This window comes from Pelobates fuscus, chromosome 3, assembly GCF_036172605.1.
Source record: "Pelobates fuscus isolate aPelFus1 chromosome 3, aPelFus1.pri, whole genome shotgun sequence".
NCBI classification, from domain to species: domain Eukaryota; kingdom Metazoa; phylum Chordata; class Amphibia; order Anura; family Pelobatidae; genus Pelobates; species Pelobates fuscus.
This window is the reverse complement of record NC_086319.1, coordinates 118,984,686-119,001,455: the sequence shown is the minus strand read 5'-3', so window position 1 is coordinate 119,001,455 and position 16,770 is coordinate 118,984,686. Positions and strand designations below refer to the sequence as shown.

The window sequence follows — 16,770 nt, the reverse complement described above, 5'->3', positions numbered from 1 at the left end:
TTTTGGTACCAAATTCTGCAGAGCCTAACCAACACATGGGCAAAATCCAGCCCTCCTGAAAAAAAAATTTTGTTTTGTGTTTTCCAGAAAAAAATAGTTCAACCTAACCTCTCCATGCACAAGTTTAATTTATTTATTTCTTTTAAAAAAAGAGGGCCATTCAAATAAATTGTATTGAGAATTCAGTAAGATCTTGGATGTCTGACTTTTGTAGATAGAAGAAAAACCTATGTACTCTACAAAATCATCAGTTATTGATGTGCATTAAAGGATGATAAAACATGTCTGTTATTTTACACCAATGTGTATTTAGATAGATTTGAACTAAAGAGATTTGCTATTTTTCTTTCTTAACTGACCCATGAAAATGACATGAGGCGATGTTTCACCCTGGGAGCTGTTATGTGCCAGAATGAATGTATGTTTTGAAGAGGTCTCAGCAAGCAGGCAGTGTTGTTTGTTTATTTAAGTGGTTTATTAAGTATTCTTGAAGCTATGTGGTGTTATAGTTGTGTGCAACATAATAAATAAAATATAATGAAATCTGATGAATTCATACAAAAGTATTACCTTGATGTTTTATTTAGTGAGGGTAGAAAGGTGGATTGTTGGCATCAGGTGGCCTGTGAGGGAAAAACAACAAGGCTGAATCATTTTAAAAACCTGTAACAAATTCAGTACATATTGAAATTTGGAGAATTTCGTATTGTGTGTATGTATGTGTAAGTGTCTATATGTTAAATACATCAAAGATGTAGCAGGGTTTAATTTTATCTTGTAAAAATGAACTACCGCTTTAATGTAACTATAGGTTCAAGAGAACTTCTGTGAATTAGTTATGGCATTGCATCTAGTTTCCCAGTGGGCACAAGATCAAAAGATTTGAAAGAAACTATCCTTTGCTAAATGAGCTATGCCCTCATCTGCATGCATATACAGTCCTTGCAAAGATTCTGCAACAAACATCTACTTAAAATCCTGTGAACCACAGCAACAAAACCTTTCCAGGTCCAAAATGTCCCCCAAAAAGAAGTGACCTCTCTACACAATAGTGGAAAATAATCGTTAACAAAATAGTTAAAAGGCGAGCATTTGTCTAATTCTGACAGAACGGGAAAAGGAAAAAAACAACAAACATAAAGGACAGTATAGTCTTACAAAGATACTTTGTAACAGCACAACTCAATAAACCAGTTTGAGACCTATCTAAAGAACAATGTCACGCTTTCAAAAGAACAGGGGTTGACCAAAAGAAATGTTTTATATTCAGAGAATCAAGTTTCTTCCAGGACTGCAACCTCCATTTTTATTCAATTTAACTGTTGTTTTTCTTGCGTAAAGTGCAGTATCTGAAGACGTTCTCTTTGTATCAGCAATGGCTCACAGGATAACTAGATCAATATTTATTGATTCAGAAACCTGATATAGCATAATCCAAAAAGATGGGATGTTAACCACCTCACTACCGAGAGTTGGATTCTTATTAAAATGTTTAACATAGGCCACAACACAATCAAAAAAGTGGCACTTGTATAATGCAACACACTAATGTATGCTATTCTCAACAGGTACTCAACGATAACTAGAAAATAAAACCAAAATATGCAAGGATGCACAACCAACAAAATTTGCAAAAATAAATCTTTATTACATAAATTATTTTAAAAACTATTGCTATCCAAAAAGGTAATATAGAAACACAATATTATAAAAGTCACACTAAACAATAGAAATAAGAGAGAGTCTGAGACCAGGTTTCAGGATGCTTAGACACTCAGGCAGCATAAGAACAGGTAACTTTAGGCTTAACAACATATTTGGGGTTGAGAGGGATATTTGGGTTTGAGTTCTTTGTAAGATTGTTTTTTCTTTTGCTTTGACATATATTTCTTTATATAATGTCTTATATTTTGGAGCATAATAATTGTTTTAATTGTGTTTTCGTTTGTTTGTTTGTAAGTAAACTGTTTTGTTACAGTTTAATGCATATCAGCACGTAAACCTAAGACAAGTCAGCAGTTTTATGTAAACCCTGCTTTTCTGGGATATCTGAAACATTTGTATAATTTAACATTATACTTATAAGATATTCTTTATCTTTCAGTAAACAAATATAATTTATCATACAATTTAAAAAAACAGTGTAATGAAACTGACTACATTTCAAGGAATTTAGTATTCTAAAAATGACAGAAGAATGTAGAAAAGCATAAACGTGGCTAATACATAACACGGATGTGAGGTTTGCAAAGATGTAGTATGGCTGAACAGAGCTCTGGTGCAAAAATGTATCATCTGGGTAAAGCCTGGCAAGAGGAAAGGAAATGGGGATTAATAAGCCAAATTTAAATTTGCAAAGAAAAATGACATTTAACATGAGGTGGCCAGGTGGATTTTACATGATATATATGCTGTTTTATTATTGTATGCACCAGCACACATTACCTTTTATATCTTTGGAAAATCAGACTCCAACAATTTATCTTTTGCATCCACGCCATCTGGACCACAAGCATTTCCTGACAGGACCATCTTTCTGAGTTTGTCTATTGGAACATGAGGTTGACTTAGAATGTAGTAAACGTGTACCTTTGTACTACTACATCCTATTGATTACCTGATTATCTGTTGCATTTCTCTTGATCTGTTCTTTATATATGTAACTAATTGTGTGCCATCTGTGCATGTGCATAAACAATAAATTGCTTTTTTTCTTTGGTTTGGAGAATTTTGCATGCAGTGAGTGAAATAAGGAATATATTCTTTTGCTGCAGCTAAGGATTTGTTACAGTGAGGTTTTTGGTGACTCACAGTTAGATATATATTGTCTTCATAGTATGTTGCAGGAACAGCTATAAACTATAAATCCAATGGTGATGCATGTATTGAATAGAAGCTTTGAACAACTTAAATTACTTAATTATGTGTGTGGTTCCTGTTAAACCATTGCTCTGCTCACTTTGGTTTTGGTATGATATGTCCAGAAGTGTACCATCTTGGCTTTTAGTACCAACAGAGTTTCACTCAATCATTCAACCCTTAGTTAAAATTATTGTGACAGTGCTTTCAGCAAAGATTACTAGGTCCAAAGAGGCAACACAACACACAAATGCATGTAATCAAAAAAGATTACTAGGTCCAACATAAGGCAACATAACACACAAGTACCACAAATATACATCTAATACCTATGTTTAAACCTTCACATCATAGCACAATTATCTTCAATTATACAATGGATTGTGGAATTTCTCTATATAACGTCATTAGTGAAGGAAAAATGGCAAATATAGTGACTGAGCTCCTTTTTATCAATGTGCACAAATTCTCACTACAAAGAGTTGTTAACAGATATGTACTTGCAGTAGGAATTTGACATGCAAAGTCAGGAATATATCTTTTTGAGATTTGTTTGTTTTTTAAATAAAAATGTATATATGTGCGTAAATGTATGTATATATCCATATATTCTTTTTTTATTCTGGACAAAATAGGAATGACCTTTTAAGCCAGACAAGAGTTAAATGCAAAGCCATGACAAGTCTCTGCATAAACTCTTATCTGTAACAACAGACGGAGCAACATCAATGGTCAGTTTAGCTGTAAAAATGGATTTGTTACTCTTTGTGGAAGATTATTTTGCAAAGATTTAATTTCTTAACCTTGTTTTATTGAATGAGGCATTGTGTGCACAGCACTAAAATTTTAACATGCGGTGAGTCACAAATACGACAAAAGCCATCAGATCTTCCTTGCAATGTTTATTAAGCTCTTTTATTCTTTAAAAAGTTTTTAATGTGCTGTTTCATGCTGACACTCAGAGACAAAGTAGAGGAAAATATATTTGTTGTGTTCTAAGATACAAGTACAAGCTTCTTTGTTTTATTTTATAAGTACCATTTATTTTAATAAATGCTACTGTAATTTAATTTAGTAGTACCGAACAAAAAACAGAATTGTTTCAGAAGGGGTCACTGGAATAAGAGGGTACTCAACTTGCAAAACATGATGTATATTTTGTATTTAGATCTTTTGATACATAGAGTTTCTGCTGCTTAACATAGAGTTGTTGAATGAAAAGTTCAGAGTTTGTAATGTAAAAGGTTTAGATGAAATTATTTTATGAATCAATTTGCTTTTTCCATTAATTATTGTGAATGTGACATTAGGAGAGTGAAAGTTCCTAAGGTTTACTGCATGCTTATATGTTTTTGAATTTAAATGACTATTTATTAATTTTAATTTGTTTCATACAGAAAAACAAGTCATTGATTTTATAAAAAGTAAAGCTTTGTGACTCTTGCATTTCTAGTGACTTTCCATCATCAAAATCATACAAACTGTAATTACCTGAAACCACTCTACAAGATTAACATCTTAAAAGTAAATTGCGGTTTACTGAAAGCAAAATCTCAAAACATAAGGTGACTGTTGCTGATAAAAAAAAAAATATGTATTTACAGCTTGACTAATTTAACTTTAATGTTGTTGCTTTGTTTCCATTTTACCACTATTCACTGGTATCAGCAATTAAAAGTGAAGGAAAACTGAGAGCATTGGTTCTGGTTAATCAGTGCAAAGTATAAAAAACTTGGGCTTAAAGGAACACTATAGGGTCAGGAACACAAACATGTATTCCTAACCCTATAGTACTAAACCCACCATATGGGTGGCTTTCCCCACCCTTAGGCCCCCCTTTAAAAGTTTAAAACTCACCTTATTTCCAACGCCCACGGGTCTGCCGGCGCTGGCTCTGCCCCCTTTGTGACATCACTGAAATGGCCGATTTTTAGCCAATCCAAGGCTTTTCCATAGCAAAATGGAGGATAGGATAATATAAAAAATATTGTTTGCAAAAACAGATTCATACAGCTGGTAAATAGAGCAGAGTAGTTCAAGATCCCCCAGGGAATGTCAACATACTAGATTTTTTTTTCTTTCTTTAATTATTGATGTATTAAATAAGATGGACAATGGCATAGCAAAACTGTGAAGTAGGAGCAAAACGTCTGCATAAGATTTATATTTTATTCTCAGACATACAAATAAATACATAGACTGAAAATAATCATATTATCTAAAGATAAATATTATCTCACTTAGAGCAAATTCTCTAATACCAAAGGTTCTGCCAAGTCAAAGTCAGAAGAGTTATACAAAATAAAATCTTCAAAGGTATATTGGTAATATTGTTATAAACAAGTAAACCAGAGGCAGTCAAACTATATAAGTAATTCCAAGCCATTTAGCATCCTATAAGATTAAGTTCTGTTACAGCTCACTAACTAGGTGCAATGCAGGTGAAAACAATCACCTTACATTGTTGTATCTCTTGTGAAGTGGGAATTTGCTGGCATTTTGGATACTAGCATCAGATAAGAAAACTGAAAGGTGCTCTCTGAAATTGAACAAATTAGCTAAAACTAGCTTAAAAGCTGAGCAGGACCAACTGAAGGGCAAGATCTTTGAGTTGTTGTCCAGTATTAGTGTTTTATTAGACCCTGTTATTTATTTTTAGATCAATGTCATAAATATGCACGTAATGTTCTAAATTAAATACATGGAGTTGAGCCTTGTGAGTCACACAAGACAGAGTGATATTCCAAAAATTCTAAAGTAAACATTTTTAACCCATATTGGACTAATGCCTACACAGATTAACCCCTTAAGGACACATGACGTGTGACAAGTTTGGTCCTTAAGGGGTTAAAAGAAGCAATGAATGAGAAATTGTACAAAAGCAATCCTTAATACCTTAAGACCAAACTTCTGGAATAAAAGGGAATCATGACATATCACACATGTCATGTGTCGTTAAGCGGTTAAACACAATATTTTACTTAAGTGCAAAAATATCAAAAGATAAAATGTTCCAGGAGCTAATAAGAGCATATAGGGAAAAAAGGCATAAGTAGCAATATACAATTGGCAAAATAAATTAATACAAAATTCTATGACATAAAACCATACGGCAAAAGGCAAAAACTAAAATATAAATAATGCCAAATAAAAATGTATAAATAACTCTAGTAATATCAGCAATAAGTACACATATAAAAGTTCTGGATAAAGAACCCAAATATAGGGCTGGTGTAGGACACAGAAGATAATTAAAATAGTCCAATAGTCCACAGAATGTAGCAGGAAGGAAAAACACACCTCACTATGAAGCCTTCCTGCAAATATACTCTAATTTACTGTAAAACAATAAATATATAAAAGTAAAATAAACCCAAAAAAAGGAAAAGAATAGAGGAAGCAAGAGCAGTACCTTGGAAAAACTGCTTGCTAAAATAAAATGAAAAAATGAAAGAAAAAAGGAGGGAAAAAAAGCTTCATAAAAATAAAGTCTTTAAAAGTCTTTAATGTAAGTTAATCACACAAATCCATAAAAGTGCAGTAAAATGTAATACAAGGAATGGTACCAGTAGGTAACTCAGCAACACTTATTAAAGGTGTCTCTTTCAATGTCTCCCCTGGTGGATGGGATTACTAGGAATTGCAGTCCTTGCTTCAGGGTGTCTTCCAGGGAAACCGGCGTGCGGTTCATCCCGCGTTCCACCCGAACCCTCACTCCCGTTGTGCTGGCCACCGATAGTGGGGCGGGACAGATCTCGTGTGTCTGGTCCGTCTGGAGATCACTGAGTGTGTTGAGGGTTGTCCGGGTAACTGGGAATAGCTGCCGCGAATGTATCAGAACTGAGCAGCAGTACGCAACATTGTATCAGTATGCCTTACGCGTTTCGTGAGGAACAGCCTCACTTCATCAGAGGCTATGATGCTTAGCAAACATGGATAAGCAATGTATATATATACAGGTTGATACAGTTGATCGTTAAGTACATATTAGTAACAAACATTATGCAATAGTTATACATAATGATAATATTGAAAAACAAATATCTTACGAAGCATGAAAATAATCATAAAAAGTAAAAGAAGTCCTAACAGAACAGAATAGGGGAGAAATTATGTGTAGTTAAGTAAATAGGCAATTAGAGATAATTAAAGAAACAAAGTAACTATACAAGAAAGTAGTGATGTTGCGAACATAAAATTTTCGGTTCGCGAACTTCCGCAAATGTTCGCGAACGGGCGAACCCGGCGAACCGCCATAGACTTCAATGGGCAGGCAAATTTTAAAACCCACAGGGACTCTTTCTGGCCACAATAGTGATGGAAAAGTTGTTTCAAGGGGACTAACACCTGGACTGTGGCATGCCGGAGGGTGATCCATGGCAAAACACCCATGGACAATTATATAGTAGATGCAGAGTCTGGTTTTAATCCATAAAGGGCATAAATCACCTAGCATTCCTAAATTGTTTGGAATAACATGCTTTAAAACATCAGGTATGATGTTGTATCGATCAGGTAGTGTAAGGGTTATGCCCGCTTCACAGTGACAGACCAAACTCCCAGTTTAACGCACCGCAAACAACCGCAAACAGTCCATTTTCACAACCGCAAACTCCCCATTTGCACAAGGTTGGATACCAAGCTAGCCATGTCCCGTTCCTTGTCTTCACTCATGTCATTGAAGGTCTCTCGTCCTCCACCCAGGAAGCGGGAGATGGAAAAAGATGCTTGGTCGGTCCTCCTACTACAAATTTGGGGCACTGCGCCTGCAATCTAATGTGCCACCAGATAGGAGTGGTGTGTTAAGTAGTACTATTCCTATCAGTTTAATCCCTGTTACGTCCCCTATCAGGGGACGTGTATATAAGACATCGATTTTAGGAAGCGGGAGATGGAAAAAGATGCTTGGTCGGTCCTCCTACTTCAAATTTGGGGCACTGCGCGTGCAATCTAATGTGCCACCAGATAGGAGTGGTGTGTTAAGTAGTACTATTCCTATCAGTTTAATCCCTGTTACATCCCCTATCAGGGGACGTGTATGTAAGGCATCGATTTTAGGAAGCGGGAGATGGAAAAAGATGCTTGGTCGGTCCTCCTACTTCAAATTTGGGGCACTGCGCGTGCAATCTAATGTGCCACCAGATAGGAGTGGTGTGTTAAGTAGTACTATTCCTATCAGTTTAATCCCTGTTACGTCCCCTATAAGGGGACGTGTATATAAGGCATTGATTTTAGGAAGTGGGAGATGGAAAAAGATGCTTGGTCGGTCCTCCTACTTCAAATTTTGGGCACTGCGCGTGCAATCTAATGTGCCACCAGATAGGAGTGGTGTGTTAAGTAGTACTATTCCTATTAGTTTAATCCCTGTCACGTCCCCTATCAGGGGACGTGTATATAAGGCATCGATTTTAGGAAGCGGGAGATGGAAAAAGATGCTTGGTCGGTCCTCCTACTTCAAATTTGGGGCACTGTGCGTGCAATCTAATGTGCCACCAGATAGGAGTGGTGTGTTCCCCTCATCAGGCCTTTTTTAGTCGAATGTATCGCCCACTGTCAGTCCCTTCGGGATCCATCCCTCATTCATCTTAATAAAGGTGAGGTAAGCTAGACTTTTTTGACCTAGGCGACTTCTCTTCTCAGTGACAATACCTCCTGCTGCACTGAAGGTCCTTTCTGACAGCACACTTGAAGCGGGGCAGGCCAGAAGTTCTATCGCAAATTGGGATAGCTCTGGCAACAGGTCAAGCCTGCACACCCAGTAGTCAAGGGGTTCATCACTCCTCAGAGTGTCGATATCTGCAGTTAAGGCGTGGTAGTCTGCTACCTGTCGGTCGAGTCGTTCTCGGAGGGTGGACCCCAAAGGGCTGTGGCGATGCGTAGGACTTAAAAAGCTCCGCATGTCCTCCTTCAACAACACATCTGTAAAGTGTCCTGTCCTTGCCGGCGTGGTCGTGGGAGGAGGAGGATTACTTTCACCTCTTCCCCTGTTAGATTCCCGTTGTGCTGTTACATCACCCTATACGCTGTGTAAAGCATACTTTATAATTGATTTTGGAACTTGCACAAGGTTAAATGCTGAGCTACTCATGTTTTATTCCTCATCCTCAGTGATCTCTCTGAAGGTATGTTCTTCCCCCCAGCAACGTACAACACCACGGGTACCAGATAGGTGACAACGAGCACCCTGGGATGCCTGTTGTGGTTGGTCTTCCTCCTCCTCCTCAAAGCCACATTCCTCCTCTGACTCCTCTTCCTCATAATCCTCTTCCAGCGTTGCCGCAGGTCCAGCAAGCGATGCTGATAAGGCTGTTTCTGGTGGTGATGGTGACCACAACTCTTCCTCTTCACGCTCATCTACGACCTGATCCAGCACTCTTCGCAGGGCACGCTCCAGGAAGAAAACAAATGGTATGATGTCGCTGATGGTGCCTTCGGTGCGACTGACTAGGTTTGTCACCTCCTCAAAAGGACGCATGAGCCTACAGGCATTGCGCATGAGCGTCCAGTAACGTGCCAAAAAAATTCCCAGCTCCGCAGAGGCTGTCCTAGCACCCCGGTCATACAAATACTCGTTAAAGGCTTTTTCTTGTTGGAGCAGGCGGTCGAACATTAGGAGTGTTGAATTCCAACGTGTCGGGCTGTTGCAAATCAAGCGCCTCACTGGCATGTTGTTTCGCCGCTGGATATCGTAAAAGTGCGCCAGTTTGGTCATTAAGGGGTTAAGTTGACTGTTTAATAGTAGGCTGCAGTGGCGTACATACCGCGTTCAAAGGGGTCGCAGCTGCGACCGGTCCCATCATTACACGGGGCCCAGCCGTCGAGCGGACCCCTGCGACCAGTGCCCATATCCATGTGTTGCAGCTTCAGCTGTGCGGTATAATTGCCGGGGCCGCACGTGAAGCACACCTCCAATTCTACCCCTGTCCAGACTTTTTTTTTTTTTATCACAGATTTTATTACAAGACACTGATGCTCATATTGCATATCCCTTTCTTTACTGCCCACCAATAGCAGCAAAGAATACAAAACAGAATGAACAAAATAATGCATACATAGTAACATATGCCACTCTCAGCCAAGTCCCAGTATAATAGTAGGCACCACCATCAGATCTCCCTAATTTTCCCTGTTCTATGGGTTTGTTGCAAATTTGATCATTTGTTAGTATTTTTTTGTTATATTACTCATGTGTTTTCTGCGGTGGTTGATCAGCTTTAAACTTGCCATATGAGCCTCCGTGTCTTGTAATAAAATTACATGATTTTTCTACTACATGATGTAAAGTCATGATTTTATTAAAGACACGAAGGTGAGTATTGTCTCACCCATTTTGAAACAATTTCTCAGTTTTGTTTTCTGTTTTTTCACATCCGTATTGTTTGTTATAGGTGACTGGATTTGTTGGTATGGTAAGTGGGATTTTGTATTTATGAGTTTTTGATTTGATTACACTTGTTTTGGGATGGGCTGTTGTTTGTTATGGGATGTAGAATGATGCCTATAATGATTCTGCAAATAATTCGATAAGAGCTGATCAAAAAGTCCCAAAATTACTGGGGGCTAGTTGATTAGGTCCATAAAAACCCACTATTATTTTCCTAGATGTGGGGATAACCCACTAATAGCAAAAAAAAAAAAAAAATAAGAAATGGACTAAAGGTCCTAATTAGGAGAATAACATATATAGGAACCTTTATTGGTTCTAAGGGGAAACAAAAAAAAAATGTAAAGAGAAGGGGAAGGGAGAGGCAAGAGAGTATATATGATATATGTACAACCATGCACATAAACACATGTACACAGAACATCTGTGTAAAAAAATCAGCTGAATGAATGAAGATAAACCAAGCTTAAAAAGTCTAAGCTAAAGTTAGATATTTCAGCTTACCTACAAAGCTCAGGTATGTACAGAGATAAGGGAAAAGGGGATATAGATGAAGGGTTTAAACCCCAAGAAAACCACCCACAGCGTCCCCCCTAACCCCCCCCCCCCCCCAAAAAAAAAATCACTTAGATAAGATCTGTCCCTATAGTACCTCAGCACCATGGACAAGCCACTAATGCCTAGCTGAACCACTCTCCCTTCCTCAACTAAAAAAGTATAAATGAAACTTAACTCACTAAAGCTAGTGCATAGTGCTACAAAGTGTAGTGAGAAAACAAAAAACTAATAGCTCAACACGCGTTTCGGCGTGTCAGCACGCCGTCATCAGGAGCAGTTGACGACAGGAACAAATCCACTATTTTATTATTATACATTTGGATAGTACCCGTCCTCTCCATTTTTTTTCTTTTTGATCATTATTTTATTCACCTTTCCTTCTTATTTCTACTTGTTTCTATTGTTAAATGTTAATTTCTTTATATGCAAAATTAAAGTGAAATATGTTTTTTACAATGCTGTTCAATAAAAAAAGTTTGAAAAGTATATGAATGAAAATGCAGTCACATAATATAAAGCTTCCCAATGACTCCTAGTAATATAAATAATATAATCCCCACTCTTGGCTATATAAGTGTTTTCACAGTGATATTATGCAAATAAAACCAGAAACAAATAATAGTACTCACTGTAGCATAAAATAAATAGAAGAGGTACTCACTGATGTAGTGTAAAATAATAGGTTTTGCCCTATCCTCATGGCATTGCTGGTATATTCCACACCAAGGAAAATGGTATCCAAAGTCCAAAAATAAACAGGATGGTCCCCAAATGTTAAAACATTAACAAATGTTAATAAATGATAAATACTTATTTAAATAAAAATAAATGAGTTAAAAACAAGTTAAACAAAAATGTTTCACCTATTAGCAAGGCTTTATCTTCACAAAGACCCCTAGTCAAGTGATTTGCTGTGGGTATGGCTCAGCATATCTAGAGGGAATTTAAAGGTACATACTATGTGGGAAAAATAAAACTAATAAAATAAATGCTAGTAAAAAACTGGGGAAACAGTATTTAAAAACTGTGAAAAAAAAGTGATAAAACAAGTAATATGAAATAAAAGCTCTATCGGTATAAGACATAATGAAGAATCCAAAATTAATATTGAAACTAGTGGATCAAAGTGGTAACAGTGTAGGTATTATAATTAAATGTTATAAAATAAATTAAATGATCAAAATCAACATCTAGACCATAGTGGAAAATAGTGATCAAGTTAAATACCCATCTCATTTCTTGTAATCCTAATATTTTTGTAATGATGTCCCCTCGCCATGGAGTAGTGACCTTTTCATTAGAAATGTGTCTGCAGTGTTCAGATATTAGGATTTTTGGTTTAATTAGAAGAAGAGCTCTGTGTGTCATCTTAAAAGAAGATGACACACTGAGAGATATTCTTCCAATTAAACAAAAAATTATTTTCAGAGGTATTCCCAACTTAAGAATATGTCTAACCTAAAGCTATTTAAGAAAAATAACTATCCACAGCAACACAGTTTTAGACAAAAATGATTATATAAATGCAAATCTTGCATAGCATGCAATAATACAAATACAAGTAATACCCTATTTTTTAAATTGAAATCCAACCAATCTCAGAAAAGCTACAATATAAAAAATTTCATAACTTATTGGAGTGCGCTTGTGGTCTACAATAAACCTCAAAATCAGAATAGCTGAACATTGCAGAAACATTTGTGAAGGTTTCACCAATCACTCGGTGCCATAATCTGTGCCATAGAAAAGTTCACTTCTCCATGGCAAGGGGGCAACATTATAAGAAATTAGGAAAAACAAGAAATTATGTTTTTCCCAGTTTTTATATACTATTTTCCCCATTTGTTTAACTATAATTTATTATTTTTCTTAGTTTTATTTTCCCCACAAAGCGTATACCTTTAAATTACCACAGCAAATCAGTTGACTTGGAATGTGGATTCTGGGGCCATCTTTGTATTATTATTATTATTGCCATTTATATAGCGCCAACAGATTCCGTAGCGCTTTACAATATTATGAGAGGGGGGATGTAACTTTAAATATGACAATTACAAGAACACTTACAGGAACAATAGGTTGAAGAGGACCAATAGGTTATAAAGCCAAGCTTACATGTTTTATAAGTCGGCTATATGCTTGAATACATTCATCTTTTTATACACTTTTTAGTTTATTCACCATTCCAAACTCTACGACTTTTCATCATATTTCAGATTCTGAATTGGCCCTGCAATATAAATTCCAATTGTGACCTGTGACCCTATTTTTACCTAATTGATCACATGACTTGGACTGAGGCACCATCTTCGTATTTTATATTTCTATCTCACTCCTGCTTATAATAAATAGCCTCATATTTAGGTTTATATGTCACATTCAGTCTTACACCCCTTTATTTATTAGGTTTTAAGTTTAAAAACGCATTTTGATTTATAAATATGCTAATTAGCATGCGGTGACCTGATTATGATGTCTTGTGACTGGTAAATTTGAATTTGTGCTCTCTATTTAAACAGTTTGGGTCCAGGAACCTATAACACTTTGAGAAAGCCTTGAAAATAGATTAAATGCATTACTGTTATTATTAACATATTTTTACTTGTTTTTGTGTTATTTCTTTTTATTTGAATAAGTGATAATCAATATAATTAGTGATTTTTTTAGGGATATCACATATGCCCTGAGCATTGAGCAAAAAACTGTCATATTGCTCTACATAAGTAATTTAATACTTTTAATTCTACAGTGAGCACTATATTTTATTTCTGTTTTTATTCACATAACACCACCCAGAACCTCAGCCACTTACATAGCAAGAGTGGGATTGTACTACCTTACACTGTACACAACAAGCTATGGTAGGCTTCATATTATATTAGTGCATTTGTATTCATATACTTACACTATTTATAACACCAAATACACTAAAGTATATTGGTGTCTTTCTGATTATTTTTCATACCTTTCAGACTAGCTTCCACAGGACACAGAGATGTGCCATGTATCCTTAGGGAGGGATTGTACAGAAATAGAGCTAACTGATAGCTCTGTACACTGTAAGTGTATCTCGTCTCCTTTTTATTTTTAACTTATTTTGTTTAACATAAATAACTTGTGTAATCTCCATAGAGAAATCAACAACTCTCTCTAACTACACATTCCTAAATTTTTCTACATTTTTTTTATTTTGATTGAAAGGGTATAAAATTAGAATGCATGATTTAAGTGGCAGTCAGGCAGATGGTTAATGTTCTTTTTAAAGAAGGTATAGCTGAAATGGTAAAGACTAACAGGAAATAAATGGTTTGAATATATATAGGCCCATATTAAACGACAAACTACAGTTTGAGATTTTATATTGTTTAGGCTGTTTCACCAGTAGGATCGTGTTTAAGATTTGTATATGAGTCCTTATTAACTTGAAGAAAAAAAGATATATGGGAAAATGTAAAGGTTTATTAAACATGTGTACCTACACAACCATGAATTCATGGGTTAAATTATATAAGATAGTCATTTGGAAAATTGTAGCGCAAACATGCATGCTGTATTTAGGAAAGCATAGACAGCCTTGGGCTATAAAAAGTAAATGTAATAGTTAATTGAGCTCATATTTCTTTGAAGTTAAATTAGCAAGCATAACTTTCTACTTTTCATTTTGTTTAAAATAATGGGTAAAGATTTTCCACACTTGTGATTCTCTTGATGTTTGTGTTTTTAATTCTTATACTGAATGTCTAGTTAGGCTGTCAAAAAAACAACAACAAAAAAACACAAAACAAACTGTAAACACAACAAAAGACAGGGACTCTCAAACATGCTTTAATATAACAGGGTTTCAGGGCTATACTGTTTTTTTTATGCAAACTAAATTAAACAGCGATACATATGGGAAACATCACTGGATTTTAACAATTCATAACAAACAACACAGACCTCCATTGGACAGTGAAAAAACTTTGAAGAATGAACCAATTCTCATTTCCTACTATTTTATTTGTATTTATTAACTGGGATACCTATATGTCTTTGTGCCTATCTGAGCTCCTTTCAAGATACAGCACTCCAAGCTCATGCCTTTAACCCCTTAAGGACAGAGGCAATTGTACATGTTTTGATCAAAAGAAAATCAAAACAAAACCTGGAATTTGACTGTATGTCTATTCAACCAAAAATTACCACTTATTATATATCATTTTGTTCAGGAGAAACAGGGCTTTCATTTCACATCAAATATTTATATATAAAAAACATAACTTAATTTGAATAAAATCGAAACAATTGTGAGAAAAAATAATTTTATTTTCCAAGTTCTGCATTGCATTTTAACTGTGAATGTAATAACAGTGTTCGCTTTTACTGCAATAAAATACACATATTGCTGTTCAGTGATGTCTCTCGAGTACAGCTGTACCAACCATGTACATGTTGTATGGGGTTTTGGACCGTTACAGGGTCAGATATAGCAGGTTCCCTTTTTTCAGTTTATACACATTGAAAATTGCAAGATTGGTAATGTTGCCTTTTAGACCGTATAGAAGCACAGGAATGAAAATTAACCTCATCATAGCATACCATTTGCAAATGTAGACAACCCAAGGAATTGTAAATGGTGTACGCCCAGTCTTTTTTAGTAGCCACTTAGTCATAAACCCTGGCCAAACTTAGTGTTCATATTACCGGTAGTTTTAAAAAAGTTTCACAAAGAAGCTGCCTTTTCACTGATAATATAATCAGCATTTTACATATTACTGCTATAAAACATTTGCAGTTGTGTTCAGCGATGTCTCCCGAGTACAACAGTACCCAACAAGTACAGGTTTTACATTGTCTTGGAAAGTTACAGGGCTTGAAAATTAAATTCTCTGGACTTTCTGCCTGGGTTCGAGAAGACCACAAGAATGGGCAGCACTCCAGGATACAGATGGTAACTATATTTATTGGAGGGACATTTGAGAACATTTCAGCTCATATGAGGCAAAAAGTTACACTGCTGAGCTGACTTGCCCTCTAATAAATAGAGTTGACCGTGCCGGGATTTGAACAGGCTCTGCAGTCAGGGAATTTAGCAACTGAGCTAACTCACTGGCTACAATATATATATATATATATATATATATATATATATATATATATATATATATATATACAGTGAGTTAGAAAGTGTGTATGTTTTGTATATTTCCTACATATAGCTTGTTGCACCTTGGTCACATTGATCTTGAGAAAGAAGCTGGCGGGTTGAAACGTCGATCACCAAATTTTTGTGTATTATGTAATTTTTGAATAAACTAACACAATTGCTTCACGGAAAATATCTGTGAGTGCACACTTTTTTCTACGTATATATAACTCAACGCAGGCAGAGCTGCAGACAGGCATTTTTGCAATGTGATCGTGAGGATCTCACGTTCACATGGCCCTGGAGTGATGGATCTGCCGCTAGGACTGCCTAGCATGTCTGCCGGTCGCCCCCCCCCCCGATCGTGATCACCGGTGGGGAAATAGCAAGGAGCATATGAGTAGTAATGCCGACAGGGACATCCTATGCAGTCCGCAGATGTTTAGAACCTCCACGCTTAAGGGCTTTTATCCACCAACATAAAAAAAGAAGATATTTTGTCATAGTTGAGTAAGTTCATGTAGATTGCCCTTGATGTGCTATAAATGCAGAGTAAAGTTCCATAACATCTTTGAAAGTACATATATATATATATATATATATATATATACATATATACACAGTTGGGCTCAAAAGTTTGCATACTCTCGGACCTAGGAGAATTGGTAATACATGTACAATTTTTAAAGAAAACATGAGTGAGCAAGCAAAAAAAAAACACATTTCTTTTATTTCTTATGGGATTCATATTCAACTGTAGGTTATAACAGAATGGCACAATCATAAAACAAAACATGGCAACAAAGAAAAAAAATAAATGACCCCCTGTTCAAAAGTCTTCCTA

At 35.9% G+C, this 16,770-nt stretch overlaps 1 protein-coding gene across 1 annotated transcript in view; it reads right to left on the bottom strand.

Moving 5' to 3' along the window:
• Nucleotides 1-16,770, bottom strand: part of TENM2 (teneurin transmembrane protein 2) — a 2,177,747-nt gene that overhangs the window by 2,064,733 nt on the left and 96,244 nt on the right. The gene's annotated exons all lie outside the window — the stretch shown is intronic.